The sequence below is a fragment of the Podarcis cretensis genome (genome assembly GCF_951804945.1).
Source record: "Podarcis cretensis genome assembly, chromosome: 3".
In the NCBI taxonomy this organism is placed as follows: domain Eukaryota; kingdom Metazoa; phylum Chordata; class Lepidosauria; order Squamata; family Lacertidae; genus Podarcis; species Podarcis cretensis.
This window is the reverse complement of record NC_137172.1, coordinates 23,975,754-24,003,101: the sequence shown is the minus strand read 5'-3', so window position 1 is coordinate 24,003,101 and position 27,348 is coordinate 23,975,754. Positions and strand designations below refer to the sequence as shown.

The window sequence follows — 27,348 nt, the reverse complement described above, 5'->3', positions numbered from 1 at the left end:
GGAGTATGATGCGAACTTTGGGAAGCATCTTGGAACTGGGAGGGTCCTGCTCACCAAAGTGGAACTCCAGGATACAGAGGAAGGAGTGCCGATCTCCTTTCACTTCCAATAGGATGGACAAGCTGCTTCTTATTGTTTCAATTGCAAGGCGGCTGCTCAGGGACCTCAGAGATCATTCTGTCCCTGTTCCTTGCTTAAATAGAGAGCAAAATGGACCATGGAATCACAAACTGGCCATTCACATGCAGGACTGGACATCCCCGAGGGGGGTTTGACAAAATCCCAGCCAGTCCCGATCATGGGCGTGCCGGAGCGCACCCCCCCCCCCAGCCTGGCTGCTGTGGCAGATCACGCCCCCTGGCCTGGCCGCCATGGCAGAGTGTGCCTCCCGGCCTGGCCGCCAGGCCGGATCGCATCCCTGGCTGTGCCGCCATGCCAGATTGCGCCCCCTGGCCAGGTGTGATCACCCCACCCCTTTTTCGGGAGTTGCGGGGGGCAGCACCCTGCACTCCTGCCTGGAGGAGATAGGCAGGCAGGCAGGGGAGAGAATTGGAAAGAGGCAGGCGAGCAAAAACAGAGGGGGGTGGGAGTGGGTGCCTCAGGCCCCATCCCGTCCCTCCCTATGGGCAGTTCACACTGCCCCAGGTGCCATAGAGGTTTTCTCTGCCACTGACTGGACTTATACAGTGTCATGTGAGTTGGACTCAAACAGGGACAGTATAAGATGTTAAGCAAGAAAAGTGGGGAGAGAGAATTTGCACGTGTGCTTTATTGGTTATGGTTGTCCCAGTGATTAAAAAAAACCCCCTACAGTATAGCCCATAGTCCAAATAATTATTACCCACACTTGTAGTAGAACCAACCAGCCCTTGAGTGGTGAGGGGGGCAGCATTAGGTCAGGGGTGACTTTTACTGCCCTGAATTCTCCCCATCACCCGAATTTCCTCCTTCCTGGTTTCACAGCCTGTGAATGATGTCAGTGGAGAACATATTGGAATCAGGAGGATTGTGTTGCTGCAGCAAAACTCCAGGATGCAGAAGGAGGAGCACTCATCTACACTCACTTTCAGCAAGATGGACAAGCTTCTTCCTTTTATTCCATTGACAACATGACTGCACAGGCACCTTGAGGACAATTTTGTCCTTCTTCCTTGCATGGGTGAAGAGAATTGTGGGCTATGAAATAACAAACTGGTCATTCACATAGAGTACATAGGTGAAGATTGGGCTGATGGGTTGTAATGTGCATGTGACTAAAACAGGGCTAATCTTACCTTGTGCCACAATGTTCTTGGAGATACTGTATTACACTCTCATCCAGTAAGACAGACAAGCTGCTTCTTTTTATCTCATTGAGGACATGGCTGCACTGGCAGCTCAAGGGTCATTTTGCCTCTACTCGTTGTCTGTGTATGTACAGTGGGTTGAGACACAGCCTGATTAGGCTCATCCGGAGTGAACCTCAGTTGTCAGAGGATGAGGGTCAGTGGGAGTGGAAAGGAGACCTTGCATCTTGTCTGAGCCACCTCCTGCTCTTCTACCACAAGTTATCTTCTGCAGGACAGGAAGGCTTGCACCATTGGGGATGACAATGACAGGATGTCATCTCAGCCTGTTCTCCTCAGCATCGCTCACTTATGCTCATTGCTTCCAGTCTGTTCAGCCCTTCTGCCACTCACGACAGCACATTTACTCCAGCTCTGACTCCTGTTGCAGAGTGTGGGAAGGAAGTCAGGGAAGGTGGTGGCAGCAGGAGTGCAGGATGAAAGAGGATCAAAGAGAATACAGCGTGGTCCAGTCAGCCCACTTGTGGATGAAATAAGCAGCTGTGATACATACAGCACCACAATTATGAATGTATATAATCATGAATAATTCATGAATCATATTTTAAATGAATTATAGCAGTCCGGAACTGATCCCACTAAAGTTTATAAATTATTCCCATATATACCAGTAATTTGGGATAAAAACATCCCCCCTCCCATATAAAAACATGCCCCCACCATTGCTATCTTGCAACTGAATGTTATCTGTAAACTTTGGCAGTACCCAAACATTCAGAGGAGGGGGAACTATGACTAAATTTTAGGTATTGCTTGAGAATATTTATGGAAACCTATTCCCATAAATATTCCCATAAATAAACCTAAACCCATAAATATTTTATCTGTCTATCTATTGAGCAGATCACGTGAGAATTCAGCTATCAAGCTGAGGATTTGGGTACCTGGCTGACAACATGTCATCTGCACAGAGCGCCCGTTTGCTACCAAGTCAGGTCATGTATTAATTGACAAAGCCCTGGACAACTTAGGCTCAAGGTACCTTAGGGACTGCCTGAATGCTTGTGGACACATGGTCCACCAGTAAGGTTGTCTTGTAGTTTGAGAGACAGAGAGTTTTGTGCATCTGAAGAACTCTACTCCCAGAATTCCTTGTGCAGGTGCAGGAGCAGCAGGAAGGGAATGCTGGTGAGAGGAACAAAGCACCATAACAATAAGGGACAGTGGAGGCTGTGCTACTAGTGTTTCTGTTAGCACTGCTCTCCTCTACCCATGTGTCCCCAGTGTCTTCCCCACATCTGTTCTGGAGGGTTAATGGGAGTGGAGATGCAAAACACATTGGGCAGTAGCACAGAAAGAGGAGAGAAAGTGTTGCACAGGCATAAATCTTTGCATTAATGGGATGATTTTGCTGGATCTAAACCCTATGATTGACTGAATGGTGACTTCTTCACATATTATGCCAGCTTTTGTGCATTCATTGCTATGCACTGAATTTCACCGGAGAGTTTTTGCACACAGCTGCAACAGATGGAATTAAGTATTTAGATAGATCCCCCCCCCATGGTTTATTTTATTTTACAACATAAAAGAGAGAGAATGGAGTTTGTGGGTGAAGTCAAACCTCTGTGTTAGCAGCACTGAAGTGACCTCCTTGGGGGCAAGCCTGGGCAGTGTATATGGAGGTCCTGGGCTGCTCATATGAGAAGACCCCCCATCTCAGCCTTACTGATGTGGTCCAAAGGAAAGCAGAGCAATATGTTTGGCACCAGTTTGGCTGCAGGAGTTGCCAGAAGGAGGCGTACAAGACACTATCCAACCATCTTAGGGACTCCACTCTGGATTTGTGCAGGGTTTACTCCTTAGTCTTTTCTTCTCCCCACAATATCTTACAAGGCAGCAGATGTTTAGGATCAGAGTGATTAGCACATCTATGGGGTGATTTATGTGCATGAAGGAAATGAACTCCTTCTCATGTCCAGTTTCTTCAAGGAATCCTTTCATATGCATCTGCTTGGCCTTGTTTCTCTCTGCTCTTAGCCAAGTGTGCTTTTTGTCAGCTCCCCCATGACAGCAGCTCAAATAGCACAGGCAATATGCATGGTACTGTAGAATGTGATGCCCTATGGACCATACGGACTATAGACCATATAGTCCGTATGGTGAGGGCATTGCTGGTGAACAGATAGACAAATATTGTTTGCTTTCATAACCAAACTGATAGGTTTTTGCCTATCAGCTAGGTCAGGCATAGGCAAACTCCGGCCCTCCAGCTGTTTTGGGACTACAACTCCCATCATCCCTAGCTAACAGGACCAGTGGTCAGGGATGATGGGACTCGTAGTCCTCAAACTTCTGGAGGGGTGGAGTTTGCCTATGCTGGAGCTAGGTACACAAAGCTCCTTTCATTAATATTAGGAAGTTGCATTCGGTCCTCGACACCACTCCAAAAAGGACAATAAACAGAGTACACAAAGCACATTGTACTTATTTAAATGGTACAGTTGGAAAGCAGAATAATCCAGCCTGACCAGTGACCAGTTTCTGTCTGTCCCCATAAAATGTACCTCCACTATCATTTTCATCTGCTGTAAGAAGTGTACTGTTGCAAAAGTGTACGCTTACCAATAGACCACATTAATTGGCAGCCCAAGAACTAGAAAGTTCATATCAGGTCAGTGGACGGCCAACCTGACTACTTGGTTGATTTATCAGGGTGCAAAAGCACTGTGCAAAAATTTTCTAAGAAAAAATTCAGCTGCCCCCCCCCTCCAGATTTTGGAGCTCTGGGTTACCAGATCTTGTTTCCAGGATGAAGTCACTTTAGAAGGCAGAGCAAAATGTGGCCCTCATTTCCTTACTACCCTGTTCAATAGAGGCTGCTACATAGTTGGACTGGCAGGGCAGAAGGCAAGGAGAGAAACAGCTAATGGAGCCAGAGCCAGCGACAGGCAGACTTGCATCCTGATTGGCTGGAAGAGATTGTTGGGGCAGTTCCCTATCCACCCAAATAGATCAGCCTCGGCTTATGTCATTTATAGGCTGTGAAACCAGGAAGGTTTTGGGTGATGGGGAGAAATAATAATTCAGGGCAGTAAAAGTCACCCCTGACCTTATGCTGTCACTATCACCCCACTCAAGGGCTGGTTGGTTCTACTACAGGTGTGGGGAACCATTATTTGGACTATGGACTATACTGTAGTGTTTTGTTTTGTTTTTAAATCAGCCACTGAGACAACCATAACCAATAAAGCACACGTGCTGATTCTCCCCCCCCCCCTTGTCTTGCTTAACACCTTCGTCTTTTTCACTGTTAGTTTTTTATTATGTATAATTTATTTATTGAAAATCAAGTTATTTTATTTATGGCTTTTGACACCCGAGATGATTGACACCCAAGTGATCTGATTGAACTGTTTTTAATTCTGAATTTCAAGCTGTTGTAACCCACCCTGGGTCCTGCTGCTGAGGGGCAGAGATTAGGAAGGAGAGGGCGTCAGGAGGTAACCCATTTTGATAATTGCTTTCTTCCATTTCATTTTTCATCTGTGAGTATTTCCTTTTCCTTAAGTAGCTAATGGAAACAGCTTTAAATTTCCTCAGTTTACTGTTTACAGTGGCCGCTTGTAATTGTTTCATAGTGTTCATTTTTATACAATGATACAGAATTTCCCTTCAGTGGCCTTACAGCACATCATCCTTGAGTGTTTTAGCCTCACCAGAAGGTGTCCTGAACCTATTGTGATTATTGAATAAGCTAATTGGTAAGAACTTTTCTTTGTTTTTCTCGGCTTCTTTGCTGCCACCATGAGAGGGATCTGATTCCCCGAAGCCTAATAAAGGCTGAGTTTCCAGATCCTTTATACCTTGGTTGCCCTCCTCTGCGCATGTCCTAGCTTGTCAACAACCTTCAATTGTGGTGCCCAGAATTGGTGGCAGTATTCCAGGGGTGGTCAGACCAAGGCAGATGTCTATATCTATATAGTATTTCCATGACCTGGGACAGATTAGCTCATGTTACCAGTTGCTAATGATCAACAGTGGGAGACAGCGACTGCCTCCATGTTATGCTCCCAGAGGCATCTGCTTGGCCACAATGGGAAACAGAACACTGAACTAGATATTCATTTTCTTTCTGATCCAGCAGGGATCTTCTGACATTAATAAGACCAGCCTTCACTCTTCACAGCTTAGTCCAAAATAAAGATGTCAATGAAAAATTGGCTTTCTCTTGGGCTATTTTTATTTTGGAATGTGAATTCCAGGAGCTCTCTTACTAGTTGGGCTCCCTTTTATGGCACAGAATAATATTTTGTGACAAAAGAACATCATATTGACTTTAAAGAACATAAGAACATTAAATGCATACTTTATGAAACACGTGTTGATCCATGTAAATGACTGCTGGAAACTCAATTCATCTGTATGCTATATCCTACAATTTTTCAACTTTAATTACATACATATATTAAAAGTGCTAACTGCTCCTGTGGGTCCTCTGTTGTGCTGCCAAAATAAGAGGAGGTGGCTAACATGTTTAGCTATGTTGCAAATCTTCCATTGGCTAGTTTTACCTCATTTATAACCCGTCATTGCAGAAATCAATGCCTATTGAAGGCTTTGACTCTTCGCAACATTTATACTCAACATGGATATGTTTGGTCACCTGCTGTTTGGTATCACATGCTTCCTTTGGCCCACAGCCAACCTTTGTCCAGATTAGTTTCCCCTCTAAAATGAGCCAGAAAAAGAAGAGGAAAAGATGCAGTGAGCCACTTTAGTCATATTAACTATCCAGAGTATAACACAGTCCAGTTTCTTTGTCCTCAACACAGATCAGGCATGAACACAGAGAACAGTGAATCTAAAGAATGAGGGTGAGGTTTCTTACCATCATAGGCTTTGGCTATATTGCAGCTTTCCAGTTCAGGGTCAGCAATGCAAATCCGGTCAGAGCCTTCAACTCCAATACATCCTTCTTCAGTCACTGTGCAGTCCCGACATAGCAAAGGATATGCTCCAAAAGACAATTTTTCACAATTAAGCACATTCCAAACTACTGCTCAAACTCACACTGAATTGTGCATTCTGTGCAATAATTTTCTCACAGCACAACTTTTTACTTTTTGTGCTATTTGGTGACGAATTTGAAGAACCATCAGCGTACAGATAGCTCAGTTGGTTCAAATGTGGTGCTGATAATGTCAAGGTCACAGGTTTGATACCAAAATGAGACAGCTACATAGTGCTCCATTGCAGGGGATTGGACTAGATGATCCTCAGGGTCCCTCCCAATTCTATGATTCGATAATTTTTTTTCTTTTATTTTTTTAAAAATAAATTTTTATTAAGGTTTTAAAGATTACAGAAAAAAAAGAGAAAGAAAGTAATAACAATCAAGGGGGGAAAAAAGAAAAAAAAGAAAAAACCAATACATATATTAAAAAAAAAATCATCCAAAAACCATAAAACAGAAGAAAAAAATATAAATAATAAAAAAGTCAAACCTGTACATCACTTGCTTACATTCACTTATTTCCTTGACCTCCTCACACCTCCCATTTTTGTATTCTAATTCAATTTGTTATTTCAGCAAATCCTTCCAACCTTATTTTTATCTTAATAATTTGTCTTAGTATACTATAATTTTACATTCTCTCTTTCACCAACTCATTTTTACTTAATCCTTTATGTCGTTTCTACTAAAACCACATAATTTTCTTTTCCCAACATCTTTCTAATAATCCTTAATTTTGCAATATTTTTGAAGATAAACTTTGAATTTTTTCCAATCTTCTTCCACCAACTCTTCTCCTTGGTCCCGGATTTTGCCAGTCATCTCAGCCAGTTCCATGTACTCTATCACCTTCATCTGCCATTCTTCCTGGGTGGGTAGATCTTGTGTCTTCCAATACTTTGCGATGAGTATTCTTGCTGCTGTTGTGGCGTACATAAAGAAAGTTCTATCCTCTTTTAGCACCAATTGGCCGACCATGCCCAAGAGAAAGGCCTCTCTGGTTTCTTCTGGAAGGTATATTTAAATACCTTTTTCATTTCATTATAAATCATCTCCCAGAAGGTCTTAATCTTTGGGCATGTCCACCAAAGGTGAAAGAATGTACCTTCAATCTCTTTACATTTCCAACATTTGTTATCGGGCAAATGATAAATTTTTGCAAGCTTGACTGGTGTCAAGTACCACCTGTAAATCATTTTCATTATATTCTCTCTTAAGGCATTGCATGCCGTAAACTTCTTACCTGTGATCCATAACTTTTCCCAGTCAGCCATCATAATGTTATGTCCCACATCTTGTGCCCATTTGATCATAACAGATTTAACCATTTCATCCTGGGTATTCCATTTCAACAGCAAGTTATACATTCTTGACAAATTCTTAGTTTTTGGATCTAACAATTCTGTTTCCAATTTTGATTTTTCCACCTGAAAGCCAATTTTCTTGTCCAGGTTATAAGCCTCCCTTATTTGGTAATAGTGAAGCCAATCTCGTACTTTATTTTTTAGTTTGTCAAAACTCTGCAGCTTTAATCTATTTCCTTCTTGTTCCAAAATTTCCCAATATTTCAGCCAATTTGCCTCCATATTGAGTTTTTTCAGAGCCTTAGCTTCCATTGGTGACAACCACCTTGGAGCTTTATTTTCAAGCAAGTCCTTATATCTTATCCATACATTAAATAGTGCTTTCCTGACAATATGGTTTTTAAACGCTTTATGTGCTTTGACCTTTTCAATAATTTATTATGACTGCTTCCACTGCCCCACATTTATGACTGAGTTCTGTAGCTTCACAATGATATGTATGTTGTGTCATCCCCCCTATTTCCAATGTTTCAGAATAAATGTTTTTAAGCATCCAAAACAGCACCATTGACAACGAGGCATCAGGAACCACCCAAAGTACAGGAGGGGGTCACATAATCATGTGAAGAGAGGGATAAATACAAGAGAAGTATGGGGAGAGATTGGGACGCAGGTGGTGCTGTGGGTTAAACCACAGAGCCTAGGACTTGCCGATCAGAAGGTTGGCGGTTCGAATCCTTGCAACAGGGTGAGCTCCCGTTGCTCGATCCCTGCTCCTGCCAACCGAGCAGTTCAAAAGCATGTCAAAGTGCAAGTAGATAAATAGGTACCGCTCCGGTGGGAAAGTAAACAGCGTTTCTGTGCGCTGCTCTGGTTCACCAGAAGCGGCTTAGTCATGCTGGCCACATGACCCGGAAGCTGTACGCTGGCTCCCTCGGCCAGTAAAGCGAGATGAGCGCCGCAACCCCAGATTCGGTCACAACTGGACCTAATGGTCAGGGGTCCCTTTACCTTTTATAGGGAGAGATTCATTGTGGTGGGGTTCCAGCCCCATGAGGAACACACATGTTCAGTGGTTGCAGAATACTAACTAGGTGGGGAGTGGAGGCAGAGGGGCAAGGGAAGTATTTTGGAGGAGCATGTGGCTGGCTGTCAGAAGCATTGAGCAGGAGTGCTCTACACTGCAGCATTTCCTTAAAGACCCCACATGTTTATTCTGATTGATAATGTGCCCTAAGATCACCTTCGCTCTTCCTTATGTAGCCTGGTGTCTCCTCTGATCTCCTGAAATCCACCACTGCAATATGAAATCCAGGCATCCAGAACCCTGAGCTGTGGAGGTTGGGGAGGCAGCCTGGCTTTTTTTAAAACCCTCATAAATATAGTAAGAAGATATTTGGATTTTCTTTTTATGTTAGAACATATCAAAATTGCCCCTTCCTTTAAAAAGAAAGAAAGAAAGAAAAAGAACTGCTCTTATCTATTTTTTGACATATAGATCCATTGCCAGCCAAGTCCAGCTGCCACTAAAGGTTGCTTTCTGCATGTTACACTTGGGTGAAAACCCTTCTCCGATCCCTTGTCAATGGACCTTACCTCCAGATGTGAGGAGGAGAAAGGCAGAGATTGCAAGGAGCAGGATCTGATTCTTCGGGGCCATCTGGGAATTGAGAGGGTTCTGTGGTCACAGCAAAGCTCAAGTCACACTGGCTTTCAGCAAACTGGAGAAGAGGCTTCCTTTTAGCCCCATGAAGAGACATCTCCAAAAGAATACAAGAGAACATCATGTCCCCTGAAGAGGATCAAAGAGACCGCAGTGTGGTCCTATCAGCCCACTTGTGGACAAAATAAGAAGCTGTAATAGATATACCCCACAATTATAAGTGCATTTACGTGTATATAATTAACTATGAATCCTATTTTTAAATTAATTTCAATTAGTTATAGCAGGGGTGAGCAAACTTTTTCAGCAGGGGGCCAGCCCACTGTCCCTCAGACCTTGTGGGGGGCCAGACTGTATTTTGGAAAAAAAAAAATGAACAAATTCCTATGCCCCGCAAATAACCCAGAGATGCATTTTAAATAAAAATGCACATTCTACTCATGTAAAAACACGCTGATTCCTGGACCATCCACGGGCCGGATTTAGAAAGCAATTGGGCCACTCCCATCTATTTTCTTGACATGTCGATCCATTGCCAGCCAAGCCAAGCCAAGCCAAGGAATTGCACAAGGTTTGCTTTCTGCAGGTTACACTCGAGTGAAAATTCTTTCCTCTTCCCTTGTCAGTCAATCTGGCCTCCAGGTTTGAGGAGGAGCAGGACACAGATTGTAAGTAGCTGGATCTGATTCTTTGGAGTCATATTGGAATCAGGAGGGTTCTGGGTCAAAGCAAATCCCGAATCAGCAAACTGGATCAAGCGCCTTCTTTAATCCCACTGATGGCACATCTCAACAAGAACCCAAGACAACATCATGTCCACTTAGGATGATCAAAGGGAAAGGGGGAGTGGTGTGACAAGCAATCATTATCAGCCCACTTACGGAAAAAAGAATATATAATTGTGGGGATACAACACCACCATTATAATCATTAACCATATACAGTGGTACCTCGGGTTAAGAACTTCATTCGTTCTGGAGGTCCATTCTTAACCTGAAACTGTTCTTAACCCGAGGTACCACTTGAGCTAATGGAGCCTCCCGCTGCTGCCGCTGCGCGATTTCTGTTCTCATCCTGAAGCAAAGTTCTTAACCCGGGGTACTATTTCTGGGTTAGCGGAGTCTGTAACCTGAAGCGTCTGTAACCTGAAGTGTCTGTAACCTAAAGTGTCTTTAACCAGAGGTACCACTGTATAATAATTAATTCACGAATGCTCATTTTAAATGAACTTGAATGAAATATATCAGTTGATATCTAATCCAGAACTGATTCTAATAGAGTTTACATATAGTACCCCCATTTCATTAAAACACACACACACATTGTGACACATCTGAATGGGATCGGCTCATGTGGACAAAAGAAGCCGCGGCATGGGCCTTCACCAAAATGGAGTAGGTGCTTCCTCCCCGCCCCCATATGCTGGCATACCTCAACCAAAATCCAAGAGAACATCACGTCCACTTAGGAGGAGAGAAGATAAATGAGGGAGGGCCAATGAATCAGGTCTTTCATGGTTTTTTAAATTAATGAATTAGAGTCATTAATATCTAATCCAGAGTTGATAAATAACATGGTGCCCTTTGAATTCTCATAATGGGACAAGCTAATCAGGTTCTTAGCCAGAGGCATGTCGCCCACCCCACTTGCTCACTAATCCTTTTATATTCGGGGATGCCAGGGATTGAACATGTGATGTTCTGTATGCAACACACATAGTGGGGTGATCAGTCATAAACATTATGCCAGTGTGTTGTGCACCCTTGAGACAATGGAAATAAATTCATTTTCAGTCATAGAATCCTAAACTCAAATCAGGCATGGATTTTGCTTCCCTTATCCTTTCTGTACAATGCTGAACTGAAAATAAAACAGATTGGGTGGAAAGAGGTTTTGACATTTAATCTGAAGTGTATGTAACTATTGCTCCCCCTCTCTCTCTCCACTCATTTGCACTGACCATCCCAGATGGGAAGCAAATTAGGAAAACTGCAGGCAAAAGGAATCTGCCAAATGTGACACTACAGGGAAGTCTTAATGCAATTGTACATTGCCTTTTGAGCAGTGCTTTATCAGTGCGCTGTGTGCATGCCTGATCCAGAATTAATTTTATAAGCACTCTTAAATGTTTTTTAAGTACTCTGACTTATTCCCTTATATTCCTTTATATTCCCTGCATCGATTCCCAAGTCCACATCCCCTCCAGATTGCACAACTCTCTGGCTCTGCTGCTCACTGCCAAGGACATGTTTATGAACTGTGCCCTTGAACTATATTAATGCCTCTTGCTTACCTCGAAGGACAAGGAAAAGTTTGTGTGTGTGTGTGTAAATCTCTCTCCTTTGCATAGCTACAAAGCAGACTATAGTACAAAGATAAATCTGTTACCTAATTGTCACCGGAACATGCCAGTCAGTAATCACACAATTCGAAGTTGGAGTTAACTTCTTATTAGCAAAAATATCATTTCCCCACCTGAGACATTTGGGGCTGGGTGGCAAAATTCTGTCCCACCCAAGGTCAATTTTGCTAGCGGCCACCCAACATTTTCGGGATTTAAATGCCAGTCCTTTCTCCATTACCACACATCCACAGCCAGGGTGGCATTTTAACCAATGCATTTTGACACCTGAAGTTAACCACAAAATAGCACCCCCTCCCAACCAGATAAGAAGGTCTGAGTGAAGATCTGCATCAGAAAACTGCAGCAGTAATATCAGTTCCTCTTGTGCTGGATCCCCTACTCTGCTGGTTTCCATCCCAGTGGTGTTGCAATCTCCCAGTCCACTCTTGATCATTGTCCAGCCAGTTTGTGAGTCCATGGCACCTAAGAGTTCCTATCCACGCCAAGAAAACCACAAGACTCTCTGTCCTTGCCAAAAATAGGTACAGAATGAGGTGGCTTGAGGGGCCTATGCAGTCATGCCATCAATGCAATAAAAGCAAAAAGTTTGTCCACCTAGCTGGAAGTGAGTGGAGATCAAGGCATCTCCTCCTGTATCCCAGAATTGCTACGTAGCAGACAGAATCCTCTTGATTCCAAGCTGTTCCCCATGGCTCAAATCCTGCTCCTTGCCTTCTGTGCTTTCCTCTATCTTCCTCCTGAAGGTAAGTTCCTTATTCCAGGGCTGAGAGAAGGAGTTTTGATCAAAGATGAGTTGTAGATGTCAACTTCCAAGCAGCTTTAATCTTTCGAGCTAGAGAGCCCTCTCAAGTCTGCAAACAATGATAGAAATACAAAATTATATAAAAGCATTATATTCTCTCTCTCTGCACCTGTTCACCTTCAGAGGTAGCCCTGCGTAGAGTGTGCAAATGCACACAATCCTTCTGCAAACAGGAAAAAACAACAACATTGTGAACACTTAACTTAGACAGATTCCTAGGCAGATCTACTTTCTGTGCTAGTGAAATTGGGTGCAGATCACTCTGGTGAAAAATCCTACTGTGGCAATGCATGCTTTTTTCCAGGTAGGACTTTCTGGAACTCAGTTTCGCCACCTCTCAGGTGGGCACCATTGCCATTATAAGAGAACAAAGGAGGCGTTTTGTGAGTTTAGGTAGCTGGAAAAATAGCATGGGATATGATCATGCACTAAAGATCCATGAGGTCAATGTAAGATACACAATTTTCATGAATGTGGCTGTGTTTCAGGCCAGATGGGTGTTGAAAGGTATGTTGGTGCTAAATTTGTTAGAAAGGAAAGAGTGGTGTTTCTCCACATAACTGAGAAGCTGCTCAAGAGAAGCCTCTGCAATACATTCTGAGATGTGAACTTTGTAAGTCTGATACACCATTATGCTGCAGAATGGAGTCCTCTGCTGTTTTAACTGTGATAATTCCATTATGGGATCAGATAATCAAAGGTGTTAAAGGATAGTTTTGCTTCAGTTCATTTATTGGTCCAGGATGTGTGGAATAGGTACGTTCACCTTTAAGTTTGAATCCAAAGATGTTCTCCACCATCCCCCTTGCCTGGGGCCGGTTTTTGTCTTCTGAAATCTGCTCTCTCTCTCTCTCTCTGTGTGTGTGTGTGTGTGTGTGAGATGAGGCATAAAACTGGCACCATGCACAGAGAAGCGTGCTTGATTTGGACATTGCATGCAAACATCACATAGGCAATGCTCCTTATTCCTCCATTCATATTTAGAAGACGTGCAGTTGCAGGAATTAGGAGTGTCAAATATAAAATTATCATGCAAAATTCTCCTCCTTCTCAGTGGCGCATGTTCCTACTACATCTGAACTTGCATAAAACCCCAAATTTACCCTTCACCCCTCACTCCTGAGTACAGCAGCTTAAATAATGGCGGACACCTTAGCTTCATGAGCTGATTTCAACCAACTTTTCCACAGTCACCAGCTTTTACACAGATGCCTAAACAGGGATACAATTTCCTTGAAAGCAACAATGATGGCTCCAGTGGCACCCACAAACTGTACCAGCTCCTTCACTGAAAGGACATCACCGTCCAGGGAAAACTCAATGGGTGTACCTCCCAGAAATAACAAGGCTGTATTTTTTCTAGCTGATGCCTTGGAATGTGCATTCTACAATCTGATGCAAGGTGTGAAACCGCTACCCTGCAAAGGCACAAAATGTGCTGCCTCAAAAGAGTATGCAATGAGTGAGTTCTCCCAGTTTAAATTTCTTTGGGTTTGATTGGTAAATGGTGAGGAAATATACTACAGATGCACCTTCCTACTGCCACTGGAGATTGGGTTAGCCTCCTCACTGCTTGCATGGTAATGATGGAAGTGCCATTGACCATGCACATTTCAAGGATGTGGCATGCTGGAGGAATTCTCTGTTTGTTGTTGTTTAGTCGTTTAGTTGTGTCTGACTCTTCGTGACCCCATGGACCAGAGCACGCCAGGCACTCCTGTCTTCCACTGCCTCCCACAGTTTGGTCAAGCTCATGCTGGTAGCTTCGAAAACACTGTCCAACCATCTCGTCCTCTGTCGTCCCCTTCTCTTTGTGCCTTCAATCTTTCCCAGCATCAGGGTCTTTTCCAGGGAGTCTTCTCTTCTCATGTGGTGGCCAAAGTATTGGATCCTCAGCTTCAGGATCTGTCCTTCCAGTGAGCACTCAGGGCTGATTTCCTTAAGAATGGATAGGTTTGATCTTCTTGCAGTCCATGGGACTCTCAAGAGTCTCCTCCAGCACCATAATTCATAATTCTCTGTTTACAACCTCCTTTTCCTTACCAGGATTTTGTTTCTTGTTTCTCTGTAGCAGGTTGGGAAGTCATGTATCCTGGAGGGGCATCCATTTCCTAACACATTAGCTCACTCCTGACCTGTAATAGTCTTAGACTTCTCCTCCTGGGAGAAACTGCTCAGGATCTCAGACAGAGGTCTTTCACCTCACCTGCTACCTGATCCCCTGTGAATTCCTTTGATTCCTGCATTGCAGGTGGTTGGGCTAGATGATTCCTTCCAACTCTACAATTCTATGATTTTATGAATTGCAGGTGCCAGGAACTGAACCTCAAACTGTGCTGTCCACATGTTGTACAACAGAGCTATCACTGTACTCTCAATCATTAGTGTCACCACATTGCATACCCTGGATCAAATGCAAATATGTTTCTTTTCCACCACAAAGAATCCTTAACAAAAATCATTCTTCAGACATCCCTTACAGATTCTCCAAGTGTCCCTATTTTCTAGGGATGTCCCTGATTTAGAGAAGCCAGCCAGTTTCTGATTTGATCCTGGAATATCCCGCTTTTCCTTAGGATGTCCCTATTTTCACTGGAGAAATGTTGGAGGGCATGGAGTTATCCGAACCATGAGCCATCCGAAGGCAATCCTGTATATGGAAGGGTTTCTTTTAATGTTCAATGCTTTATTATGTTTTTATATATGTTGGAAGCTGCCCAGAGTGTTGGGCAACCCACTAATGTGTGGGGTATAAATAGTAAAAATATCATTATGGAATGGGATGTCCCAGTTTTCACCAGAGAAATGTTTTGGGGTCATGCCCTTATCCTTTTTGCACAATGGGCAGAAGAATAGCTTAATGTGCATCAACCTTTAAAAAGGTGGGGGCGGGGAAGTGTTTTGACATCTAATGCAAAGTATATGTCACTATTAGTGGAAATAAAATGCTAATGCTTCTTCCTATCCTCTCTCTCAATTTATTGTTCCCACTACCATCATAGATGGAGAACTGAGAGAAGTGGTTTTGTTTTGTGCGAAAGCTCTATCGGAGTGTGGCACTAGAAAGAACATCAGCCAAGGTGGTAAAGTTACTGGTTACATGGAAATCCTCTGTTGTGAAGACAGAGACTTCTGCAACGCTGGCTTATAGACAGGTCCTAAAGCTGACTGAAGATCCTCCACACACCAACATATGCCTTTGGACTTTTCATTTTTTTTTTACAATAATATTTATTAATTTTCAATAGATATAACAAAAAAGAAAATATACAACAACACAATAAAGAAGTAAAAAAGAAGAAAAAAGAGTAACAAATTTAACATACCTAAACAGGGGGAAAAAAGAAACCCAATTAATTAATTAAAATCCATTTTCATAAACATTTTAGTTGACTTCCTCTAATTTCCTCCATCTGAATTTCCTCTTAATTTGAATGTAGCAGTTTCCAATATCATTATTTCATAAAACAATATTACAGTCTGTTAGGGAACTGACATCAGAGCGAGAGGCAGAGGCAGGGCTCCAGAGTGATGCCGGAGAGGGGACCAGCAGGGGGGAAGGAATTCAGGGTAACACCAGTAGAGAAGAGAGGGAGATGGAGGAAGTGGAGACAGCTCTCCAAGACCCTTCACCAGAGACTAGTGGAGAGAGCGCTGACACGCCCCTGCCTTCCCCGTACTTGCGCAGACGAGTTCCGCGCAGGGAAAGTAGGAGGAGACTAGGCGTCAAACAGCTCTTATGCTGGAAGAGGTTCAAGAAACGCCCACTGACGGATTCTGCAAGTGACTGACCAGTCACGGAGTGTGAGCTGTCAGCCAAAGCATGGTTGGCCAGGCAATATAACTAAAACTGAAGGCAACTTACGCACAAGTAACCCCCTTACAACCATTACAGCAATCCATCAGTCACTGAAGTTACTTGTGCACAGGCAGGGGGACCATGAGCCAGACTGGAGGCACTGGTGCAGCGGAGCAAGCTGCGGGTGTGCAGGACCTGGTGAAGAGGAACTGGGAGCTGGAACAGCATGTAGCTCTGCTGACGGCACGGCTGGATGAGAGGCGAACCCAGGATGCGCAGGTTAGACCCACCCCAGTGGTGAAGAAGGTGCCGGGACTGGTACACAAGTTTGGGGGGAAGTCCCAGGACTATAATGGGTTCCGAACGGAAATAGAGTACGCTTTGGAGCTGCAGCATGATGACTTTGCTGACGACGCAGAGAGGGTGGCGTATATCGTGGGGCACCTTCAGGATGGTGCACGTGAATGGGTCAGGCCCCTAATGGCCACGCAGAATGCTGCCACGAGGGACGTCCGAAAGTTCTTCCAGGCGATGGACGCAATGTATTCAAGCCAAATTGGGCAGAGTGTCACCCAGTGGGAGTTGATGAGATGCAAGCAGGGGGATCTATCCGTTAGAGACTACTGGTCCCGCTTTGCGATGCTGATACACCGGCTCGAATGGGATCTAGATGACCCGCCCATACGGATGCTGTTTGAGGAGGGGTTGTCCCCAACCGTGAAGGACGAGCTCTCCCGCGCGCCCTGCCCGCAATCTATGGATGAACTGACTAAAGCTGCGCTTGCGATAGGAGCTCGGCAGGAAGCGCGCGCTTTGGAAAGGCGGGAAGGGAGAGGAGAGCGTTGCCCTGACTACCGCATTCCTGAGATGCCAAAGCAGCCTTCCGGGGACGTTGAGCCAATGGAAATCGATGGAGCGTGCGCGCGCGAGGCTTCGAGCGCCAACCAAGGATTCAAAAGGGAGGGAAAGGCGGCCAAAAGCACCAAGAAGTGTTTCCTCTGCCAACAGCCAGGACACTTTGCCAGGGTCTGTCCACAAAGAAAGGCTTGGCAAGGGATGGTGGGGGCCGCTGGCAGCGAGGAAGAGGGGGCGGAGGACAAGGTGCAGGGAAATGCCAACGCTTGGCTGCCCACAGGGGGGCGCAGCAGCCAGGCGAGCAACTAATGGAAGTGCCCCCACCAGACCCACCCAAGGCGTCTGTAGCGATAGAGGTGGTGCTAGAACTCCCAAATGGACACCCAGTCAAGGTTAAGGCAATGCTGGACTCAGGCAGCTCTTGCAATTTTTTTAGCAAGGAGTTCGCACTAGAGCACCAACTCCACCTGCTGCCACTTGATTTTCCCCTCCAGGTCACCACGATAGATGGCAGGGAGCTGCTGAGAGGGGAGGTGACACATCAAACCCCACCAATGAGTATGAGGGTTTCCAGACACACAGAAACCATTGCCTTTCATGTGGCCACACTGGCTGGACCCCCGATAATACTGGGCATGAGCTGGCTAGTGCTACATGATCCAGTGGTGGCTTGGCATCAACGGACAGTCACCTTCGGGTCAGCGCACTGTTTGGAACACTGTCTGGGGGGGGGGGGAGCCCAGGGGGAGGTTGGCCAGAGTGGCAGCAACTACACTGAAGCCGAGAGCGGAGGTGCCGCCACAGTACGCGGACTTACAGGAGGTCTTCAGTGAGAGGGAGGCGGACAGGCTGCCACCACATAGGCCCTTTGACTGTCAAATCAACCTACTCCCTGGGGCGCAGCTGCCAGTGGGTAAGCTGTATGCCATGTCGGACCGGGAGATGCAGGAGTTGCGGAACTTTATTGACAAGAACCTAAAAAGGGGGTTCATAAGAGAATCTAAGGCAGTGGGGGGCAGCCCTGTGTTCTTTGTGGACAAAAAAAACACGGATCAGCCTAGGCTGGTCATGGACTATAGAAAATTGAACCCCGTATCGGAACCCGTGACCTTCCCAATGCCCAGAATTGATGATATTCTAACTCGGGTAAGGAAGGGGAAGATCTTTACCAAGTTGGACCTCCGGGGAGCATACAATTTGATTAGAATGAGGGAGGGGGACGAATAGAAAACCACCATGTTTACCCCCATAGGGGCCTTTGAGTATTTAGTCATGCCATTTGGATTACAGTCGGGCTCAGCCTGTTTTCAAAGCTTCATGCACCATGTGCTGGGCCCCCTGCTGTACAAAAACTGCGTAGCATTTCTGGACGACGTCCTGATCTATTCGGACAATGAAAAACAGCCTGTCCAGGATGTCAGGGAAGTGCTGAAGAGGCTGCAGAGGCATCAGTTGTGGGTCAAGCTGGAGAAGTGCCAGTTTCACGCCAGAGAAGTGGAATTTCTGGGATACAAGTTATCGGACAGGGGCCTAGCCATGGACCCCAGCAAGGTGCAGGTGGTGCTAGAATGGAAGACCCCCAAAACCTGGAAGGATGTGCAGAGGTTCCTCAGGTTCAGCAACTTCTACCAGAAGTTCATCAAGAACTTTGCCCACTTGACCGCACCCATCACGGATTGTCTCAGTAGCAAAAAGAAGTTCGTCTGGACTGAAAGTGCCCAACGATCCTTCGAAAGGCTAAAGAAGGCGTTCGCCTCAGAGGAACAGCTCCTGCACATGGATCTGCAGAAGCCGATGAGGCTGGAGACAGATGCATCAGACCGGGCGGTAGGAGCGGTGTTGCTGCAACCGGGAGGGAGCCAACACACCTGGAGACCGTGCGCCTTCTACTCGCGGAAACTGAGCAAATCGGAACAAAACTACACGGTGTATGATCGCGAACTGCTAGCAATTTACGCAGCCTTTCGGCAGTGGAGGCATCTACTAATAGGGGCTCAGCACAAGATTCAGGTGTGCACGGATCACACGAACTTGGAATATTGGAGAACGGCTCGAGTGCTCAACCAGAGACAGATTCGATGGGCACAGGAGTTCTCCACTTTCAGTCCAGATGAACTTCTTTTTGCTACTGAGACAATCCGTGATGGGTGCGGTCAAGTGGGCAAAGTTCTTGATGAACTTCTGGTAGAAGTTGCTGAACCTGAGGAACCTCTGCACATCCTTCCGGGTTTTGGGGGTCTTCCATTCTAGCACCGCCTGCACCTTGCTGGGGTCCATGGTTAGGCCCCTGTCTGATAACTTGTATCCCAGAAATTCCACTTCTCTGGCATGAAACTGGCACTTCTCCAGCTTGACCCACAACTGATGCCTCTGCAGCCTCTTCAGCACTTCCCTGACATCCTGGACATGCTGTTTTTCATTGTCCGAATAGATCAGGACGTCGTCCAGAAATGCTACGCAGTTTTTGTACAGCAGGGGCCCCAGCACATGGTGCATGAAGCTTTGAAAACTTCTTCTTTGAGATCAAGTACGTGCCGGGGGAAGAGAATGTGAGGGCAGACGCACTGTCCCGGAAGCCGGAGTACACGGAAGGTGAAGGACCGCCGGAAGTAAGACACGTGTTCCCAGAGGAACGATGGGTGTGGGGGGGAGCGTTGGTTGGGAAACGAGAACTGACCGAGCTGATTCGCCAGGACGAATTCACCCAAACCAGAATCAGAGAACTCAGGGAAGCGAGGGGAGACCAGGGAGGCTTTGAGGAAAGGGAAGGACTGCTGTACTACAAGGGAGCAATGTATGTGACCGGGGAGGCCTTGTGGGAAAGGGTGCTCAAACAGCTTCACGACAACCCAACAGCGGGGCACTTTGGGCAACACAAAACTATGTTACTGGTTACTAGGCGGTTCTGGTGGCCAAGGGTGAGGGAAGATGTACGAGAGTATGTACGTGGTTGTGACCACTGCCAAAGGGCCAAGGGGGAGAGGGCTGCCCCAGCAGGGCTACTGGAACCGTTACCCACACCGGGAAGACCATGGGAGGTGGTGTCTATCGATTTCATGACAGATTTACCCAAATCCAGAGGGAAGACAGCAGTCATGGTAGTAGTAGATCTGCTAACCAAAATGTGCCATTTTATAGTGTGCTCACATGCAGGAACGGCAGAGGAAACTGCCCGGTTATTTGTGGATCACATCTTCAGGTTGCACGGGGCTCCTTCGAGAGTTATCTCAGACCGAGGGAAACAATTTACCTCGAGGTTCTGGAGGAGGCTCATGAACTTATTGCAGGTGGAGGTGGGATTCTCGACGGCGAGGCACCCGGAGACCAACGGGCAAGCAGAGAGGGCGAACAGCATTTTACAGCAATACCTACGCTGCTACGTCAACGAGAGGCAGAATGATTGGGTAGAGAAGCTAGCGCTGGCGGAGTTTGCGTATAATAATGCCGAGCATGTGTCCACGGGGATGAGCCCGTTCATGGCTAATTATGGGTGTCACCCCAGGGCCTTTCCCGGGAGGGGGGAGGAAGGGGGGAGCGTACCCGCAGCAGAGCAGTTCGTGGAAGAAATGGAAGCCCTGCACCAGCAGCTTAAGATAAACCTGGAAAGGGCCAAGGAAGTGTACAAGAGGCAAGCAGACAAATGTCGCCGGGAAGGGGAGACTATAAGGGTGGGGGACCGGGTGTGGTTATCCACCCAAGGCCTACCCTTCAAGGGAGGGTGTAAGAAACTACGGCCAAAACGGCTGGGGCCCTTTGAGGTGACACACCAAGTGAACCCGGTGGCATTCCGGTTCAAGTTGCCAGACAGCATGAAAATCCACCCGGTGTTTCGTAGGTCACTGCTCTCACTGTACAGGGGAGGGCGGAGGGTCCGGGAGGTAGTAGGGGGAGGGCTCACACACCCACAAGTGGAGGAGAGGGAACACCACCACCAGGTGATGGAGATCCTGGATTCGCGATGGCGGGGGCGGCAGGTGGAGTACCTGGTAGCGTGGGAGGGAGAACCCAAACCTGAAAACACGTGGGTTCCCGCGGGGGAGATAGATGATGGATATCTGGTGGAAGAGTTCCACAACAGGTATCCGAGGAAGCCCAAACCCCTGGAGAGATTCTGGGAGGAGCAATTTGCTACCACCGATGAGGAGGAGGAGGATTTTGCGGGTTTTCCAGCTTCCGAAGAGGAAGGAGGAGAAGCGTCAGGAGAGGAGGAATCAGACTGGGAAGCCCGTCCCGCGCGAAGATATCGGAGCGGGTGGGAAGCGGGGTTTGAGTCCTCGGACGACGACAGCAGCTCCTTTCGGGGGTTCCCTGCATCGTCAGCTGAAGAGGGGGACAAGGTTACGTCACAGGGTCGGGCCGGGGGTGGAGGGGGTCCTGGGAGGGAGGTGGATGTCAGGGAACTGACATCAGAGCGAGAGGCGGAGGCAGGGCTCCAGAGCGATGCTGGAGAGGGGACCAGCAGGGGGGAAGGAATTCAGCGTAACACCAGTAGAGAAGAGAGGGAGATGGAGGAAGTGGAGACAGCTCTCCAAGACCCTTCACCAGAGACTAGTGGAGAGAGCGCTGACACGCCCCTGCCTTCCCCGTACTTGCGCAGACGAGTTCCGCGCAGGGAAAGTAGGAGGAGACTAGGCGTCAAACAGCTCTTATGCTGGAAGAGGTTCAAGAAACGCCCACTGACGGATTCTGCAAGTGACTGACCAGTCACGGAGTGTGAGCTGTCAGCCAAAGCATGGTTGGCCAGGCAATATAACTAAAACTGAAGGCAACTTACGCACAAGTAACCCCCTTACAACCATTACACAGTCGTATTCCAATTTCTTTACCTATCTTATAATACATTTTCTTATTTATATATTTAAGTCTAATTAAGTCCTAGGCCTGATTGGTTCTTTCAAGTGGTTACATATCTTTAATATTAGAATATTTATTCAAATAGTCTTTAAATTTCTTCCAATCTTCTTGGTAGTCCTCTTCTTTCTGGTCACGGATTCTCCCGGTGAGATCAGCCAGCTCCATAAATTCCATCATCTTCACCCGCCATTCTTCTACCGCTGGTAATTCTTGTGTTTTCCATGCCTTTGGACTTTTCAGCTCCCTTTCCCCATGTGTATTTTTGGAAATCTGTGTGCCTCTGTGTGATTTGGCAATCAAGGAGTCTGAATTAAGAGTTTCCATTAAATGAAGCAAGCACTAAATGCCATGGCTACAAAGTTAGCAAATGGAAAATGCCTACACTGCAATGGAGCAAGGTGTGGTGAATGAGAGGCCTGCTGCATTTGTTTTCCTAGATGGGCAAGAAACAGTTGGCACAAAACTAGTCCTCCGAATGTTCTTCTTCTACCTAACATGACCGCCAGGGCTGTGCATGGGATGCTATTTTAAAAGAAAACTGGAATATTCGTCACTGATGAATTCTTTCAGAGGAGGGGTGTGTGTGTGTGGCACACTACCACCTTTCTGGCAAAAAGTCGATCAGAGAAACGCAGAATAGATAGTATATTTATGCAAATATATGTATTGCTTTTTCATAGCCTCCCAGATCCACTCCATGGCCACAACCTGGGGGCACCCTACAACATGACTATCCGTCTGCCTCAGATGCAGTCCTGAATTAGTTCTAGGTCTTGGGTTAAAGTTTATTTGGGGGCGGGGAGGGTTATACTGTTGGGGGTGGATCATGGGAAGGAGAATTTGCAGGAGGTTTGATTCTATTGGGTGCTCATTTCTAAGCAGCTTCTCTGCAGGAAGTCAACTGAAAAGCAGCAGCCTGCTTTTCAGGATCACTGCTTCTGCTCAACAGCTGTTGAGAGGAAGCATGAATTGGGCAGGGTTCACCTCAAGGGGTGGGGGTTTGAGGGAAAACTTGGGCAGGCATGGCTAATGCAAAGGGACAACTGAGGAGCTGTTTATGTCTGCTTCATTCCAACTCTCCCTTCGTCTCCTTGCAGTGCTGAACCTCCCTCCCTCTACACTATGTCCCCTTCGAAAGTAGTCACCTTTTCCAAAATTTGAGTAGGACAGGGGCTGGGGCAGTTCACAATCCTAGGAGCCATCAATAGCCTTGCCTCCAAAAATTTAGCTCCTCCTCCCTTAAAAAGGTAAAGGACCCTTGACAGTTAAGTCTGGTTTCTAACGACTCTGGGGTTGCGGCGCTCATCTCGCTTTACTGGCCAAGGGAGCCGATGTTTGTCCACAGACATTTTTTCTGGGTCGTATGGCCAGCATGACTAAACTGCTTCTGGTGAAACCAGAGCAGCGCACGGAAACGCCGTTTACCTTCCCACCGGAGCAGTACCTATTTATCTACTTGCATTGGCTTGCTTTCGAACTGCAAGGTTGACAGGAGCTGGGACTGAGCAACAGGAGCTCACCCCGTCATGGGGATTTGAACCGCCAACCTTCCAATTGGCAAGCCCTAGGCTCAGAGGTTTAGACCACAGCAGCACCTGCATCCCTATCCTCTTCTTTTAAAGCTACCCAAAAATAACATGAAGCAATAGCCACTAACACTGTGCAAGACCCCACCCAATGCATTTGGTTTGGAGTCTGATTCAGTTTCCATTTAAGAGAAAAGGACTGAAAAACAGTTATATGAAGAAGGCTGGGTTCTAAATAAGCAGACCAAATACCACCAAACTCTAGCATCCAAAGAACTTACAAAAGAGTGAGTTAGTGAGACCGAGCTGCTAGTTTTCACTTCCCCTCCTCACCAAGTGAGTTTGGATCACAAAACTAGTGCTGTCATTCTGCAAAGTGCAGTTCCACTCCCACCCCACCCACTCTGGCATTCTCCTTATGTGGTGGTGCTGTTTTGCAATACTTTGGAGATACACTGTCTGGAGTGTTTTGCGTTCCAGATTGATCCACATTGCTACAAATGGTCCAAATTGCTACAAATCTCCCTCTCTGTCCAGGGACATTGATCAGGGTGACTCTGGCTGATTCTGTGCAAAAAGTGGACCCCCAAAAAATCCAGGAATGGAGTAGATCAGGGCTGGGAAACATTATCAAGAACTCCCTTGGGGCCAAATTTGACAGGTTAGCGTGGCCTGTCAATTATGTGATGACATTATGTAGTTGATGGACAGGTGTCCCCACCCACCTGTCAAAATCCCTTGGAGGGTTCCCAAACACTTCCTGATGCTGTGGGAGGAGAGAAAAACAAGTTCTTCCTGGTGATTTGCCCAGCAGCAGTAGGAGCCTGGGAACCCTGCTGGCTTTCCTTCTCTCTCTTTCAGTGGTGGTGGCAGCAGCAGCAGAAAGGGTGGGACGAAGCTTATTTTTCTCCTTTGGGGTGAAAGCTTTGTCCCCCACCTCAACCAGCCAACAGCAATGGAAGGAAGGCAGTGGCTGCTGCTGTTGTGTGAAGCCATTGGTGGCCAGTGGGCTTAAATTTCCTCCTGTCCCTTTTTAGTCAGATCTTGCTACAATCTCAAAGAAGGAAGAAGAGCCTCCCAAAGGCTTTCCTCAGTCTTTGCATGTCCCCCACCCGTACCCCACCCCGCTTTGAGACCACAGTGAGATTGGCTTTAAAAGGGAAGGGGGAGAGAAGTGTTCTCCCTTCCCTTCTGAGACTGATCACACTGCAGTTGGCAGGATGGAGTGGAAAACTCCCAAATGCTCCCAAACTCTTTTAAGACCCTGATCTACTGTTTTAATTTCCACTCTTATTAAATCCTTCTGCCTAGACTGTGTGATCCTGTTCCCTCCTGGGAACAGTGCTACACAGGAAACAAGGATTTAACCCTGTCCTCCTTCTCGGCAGCTGGCATCGGCCGTGACATCAGCTGATAGACAGTGGAACTCACCATGAATGCCTTCCTTGTTCTCTTATAATGGCAATGGTAACTATCTGAGAGTGGTCCAGCTGAAAAAAAAGTTCTGGACCAAAGCATAGAGAACACAATTCATTGTATCCATTTCAATCATAGATGGGAACCTGTTTGCTAAAGAAAAAAATGCATGTTGACTCCTGAGACGGGGTGTGATAAACACGAGACAATAGGAAATAAATTTCTTGGACATACTTACATCGACTATTATATTGAACGCCTGTTCTGTGTTGACTTTTGCAGTGATAAATTATAAATTGGTCAGAAAACTGATTGAAGATCCACCCTATCCTGAGGAATGCAAATGGACTTTTCCTGTGGGATGTCTCCTTCCCAGCTTTATTTTCCTATGCACATTATTTAAATTTGACCTTTTGTCTGATTCTGTGGTCTGACAATCAAGGAAGGGGTTACCTGGTATGGAACATAAAGCAAGACTAAAGGTGAATCTATACTCCTTGTTTTGAGCTACAGTTGTTTTGACCCCCCCCAAAAAAAGTAGAGATAAGAAACGCTTTATTTTACAATTATGCCCTGTGACATTTTAGAATGATATCTCTAATATCGTTCTAATAACGTTAAACAGGTCTGTGTAGATCCATCCTAATTCTTGCTGAATGCCGTGCTGCTTTCCCCTCTTTCCATCACTGTATCATTTTGACACCAACAGAAGTGGGCAGTTTCTTGCGAGTCCCGTTCTGAGTATTCAACATTAGTTTCTCCTAAATTAACATGCTCTATAGTTCCAACTGCTAGGAAACAGCACCAGTAATTTGGAACTAGCTTGGGCAGGATAAAATTTGGGTGGGCCTAGAATGTGATACTTGAGTGGGTTTCAACCCTGGGGTGCCTTGACTGATGGTCAGGGGTGCCACTGACAACATTGGCTTCTGTCCCTCTTTCCCTCCCTCCCTCCTCGGATGCCCTCTTGCTTCTCTGCCTCCCAAAGGCTTGCACAACTGTTTGTTGCAGCAGCCCTGGCTACTAGCTCCCCAGGCAAATGGTGCCTCTGGGGCTGGACAGGGAGTACTTCCCAGGCCCCCGTGGAGCAGAGACACCTCTATTTGCAGAAGGGGGCAGACAGCTAAGAGACCAGGGGTGGCAGCTGTGACTGCCCAGAGGACTCCCAAGCAGAGAGGAGAGGAGAGGAGGCTGAGGGAACACTTCACAAGAGAGGGTGAGAGGCTGCCAGCTCTGCAGGCAAGGAGTGATATAACTGGGCTCCTGAGCCCCACAGAGGTGCAACAGAAAGAATGTAGTTGGTCAAGGGAGCCATGGACTCAAAAAGGTTTAAAACCTCTGCTTGAATGAAATAAAAAGCACTTCCTTTGCCAATCATTCAGTTTTATTCTGTTTATTTAATCCACCATTCCAATCACAAATTATTGCTACTTTGTTTTTTTAGGCACATTGAACCATTCAGATTTTCAGTAGATTGATTGGCTTCTGAAGGATCTGTCTTTATACTCCTCTTCCTACTCTTATTTCTACAATGTTGTCTCTACTGAGCATTTTCTGTCAATAAACCATTTAGTTTAAGTTAAAGTAATGACTTTGTCTCTATCTATCTATCATCTATAATAATAATAATAATAATAATAATAATAAATGACTTTATTTATGGATTTATTTCATAAAGTTCATACACCTCTCCATCATATAAAGTCATCAAAGAGGTTTACAAAAAGGATAAAGCAATAAGAAAAATTGACAACAATGATTTGAGACTTTTGAAAAGTGAAAACAAAAGACTAAGAACAGATTGAAACCTCCATCCATTTTCCTAAACATTTGGGTAGGCCAGTCTAAACCAAAATGTTTTCAGCAGGAGTCAAAAAAAGTACAGTGAAGGGATCTGCCTGACTGGAATACGTAGGGAGTTCCAAAGTATAAGGTGTTACCACACAAAAAGATCAAGTTCTTACAAATGCAGAATGGATATTATTAAGTGGTGCCTGTAACAGTTCCAGTTCTGCTGACTGAAACAGTCTAGTCAATATTGTAGGTAAACTGATAATACCAAGCTTATAGGACATCACAAATAATGTCGTTTTCTGGGCTGCCACCCCTCAAATGTCTGAGGGTGATGGAAGTACCAAGAAGGCCCCATCTGATCTTAATCTTGGATGGTGTCAGGAGTTTCTGCACATGGTGTTGACGGAAGTTGGGGGCAGGTGGGTTCATTGACTTGGGAAGGTAGTCCATGTAAGAGAAAGAAAGATCTGATCTGAAACCTCCACTGCCTTGTGGAATATATTCTGGAAAAGAAAAGGCCTAGAGAGTAACCTCTATACAAATTTGGAGTCCCTAAGACTGTTGGATGGTGCCTTGTACAGATCCTTCTGGCAACTCCTGCAGTCAAGCTGGTGCCAAACATATAGCTCTGCTTTCCTTTGGACCACGCCAGTGAGGCCAAGAGGAG

At 45.9% G+C, this 27,348-nt stretch overlaps 2 long non-coding RNA genes across 2 annotated transcripts; one reads left to right on the top strand and one right to left on the bottom strand.

The window, feature by feature from the left end:
* Positions 1–5,511: 5,511 nt before the first annotated feature.
* On the bottom strand, positions 5,512–6,315 carry LOC307211978. Its single transcript, XR_013836675.1, has 2 exons — positions 6,178–6,315; positions 5,512–6,017 (listed from the first exon to the last, which is right to left on the bottom strand). It is a non-coding gene; the product is annotated as an uncharacterized lncRNA (long non-coding RNA).
* Positions 6,316–12,198: 5,883 nt separating this feature from the next.
* Positions 12,199–15,763, top strand: LOC307212081. Its single transcript, XR_013836805.1, has 3 exons — positions 12,199–12,378; positions 13,801–13,899; positions 15,440–15,763. It is a non-coding gene; the product is annotated as an uncharacterized lncRNA (long non-coding RNA).
* Positions 15,764–27,348: the final 11,585 nt, after the last annotated feature.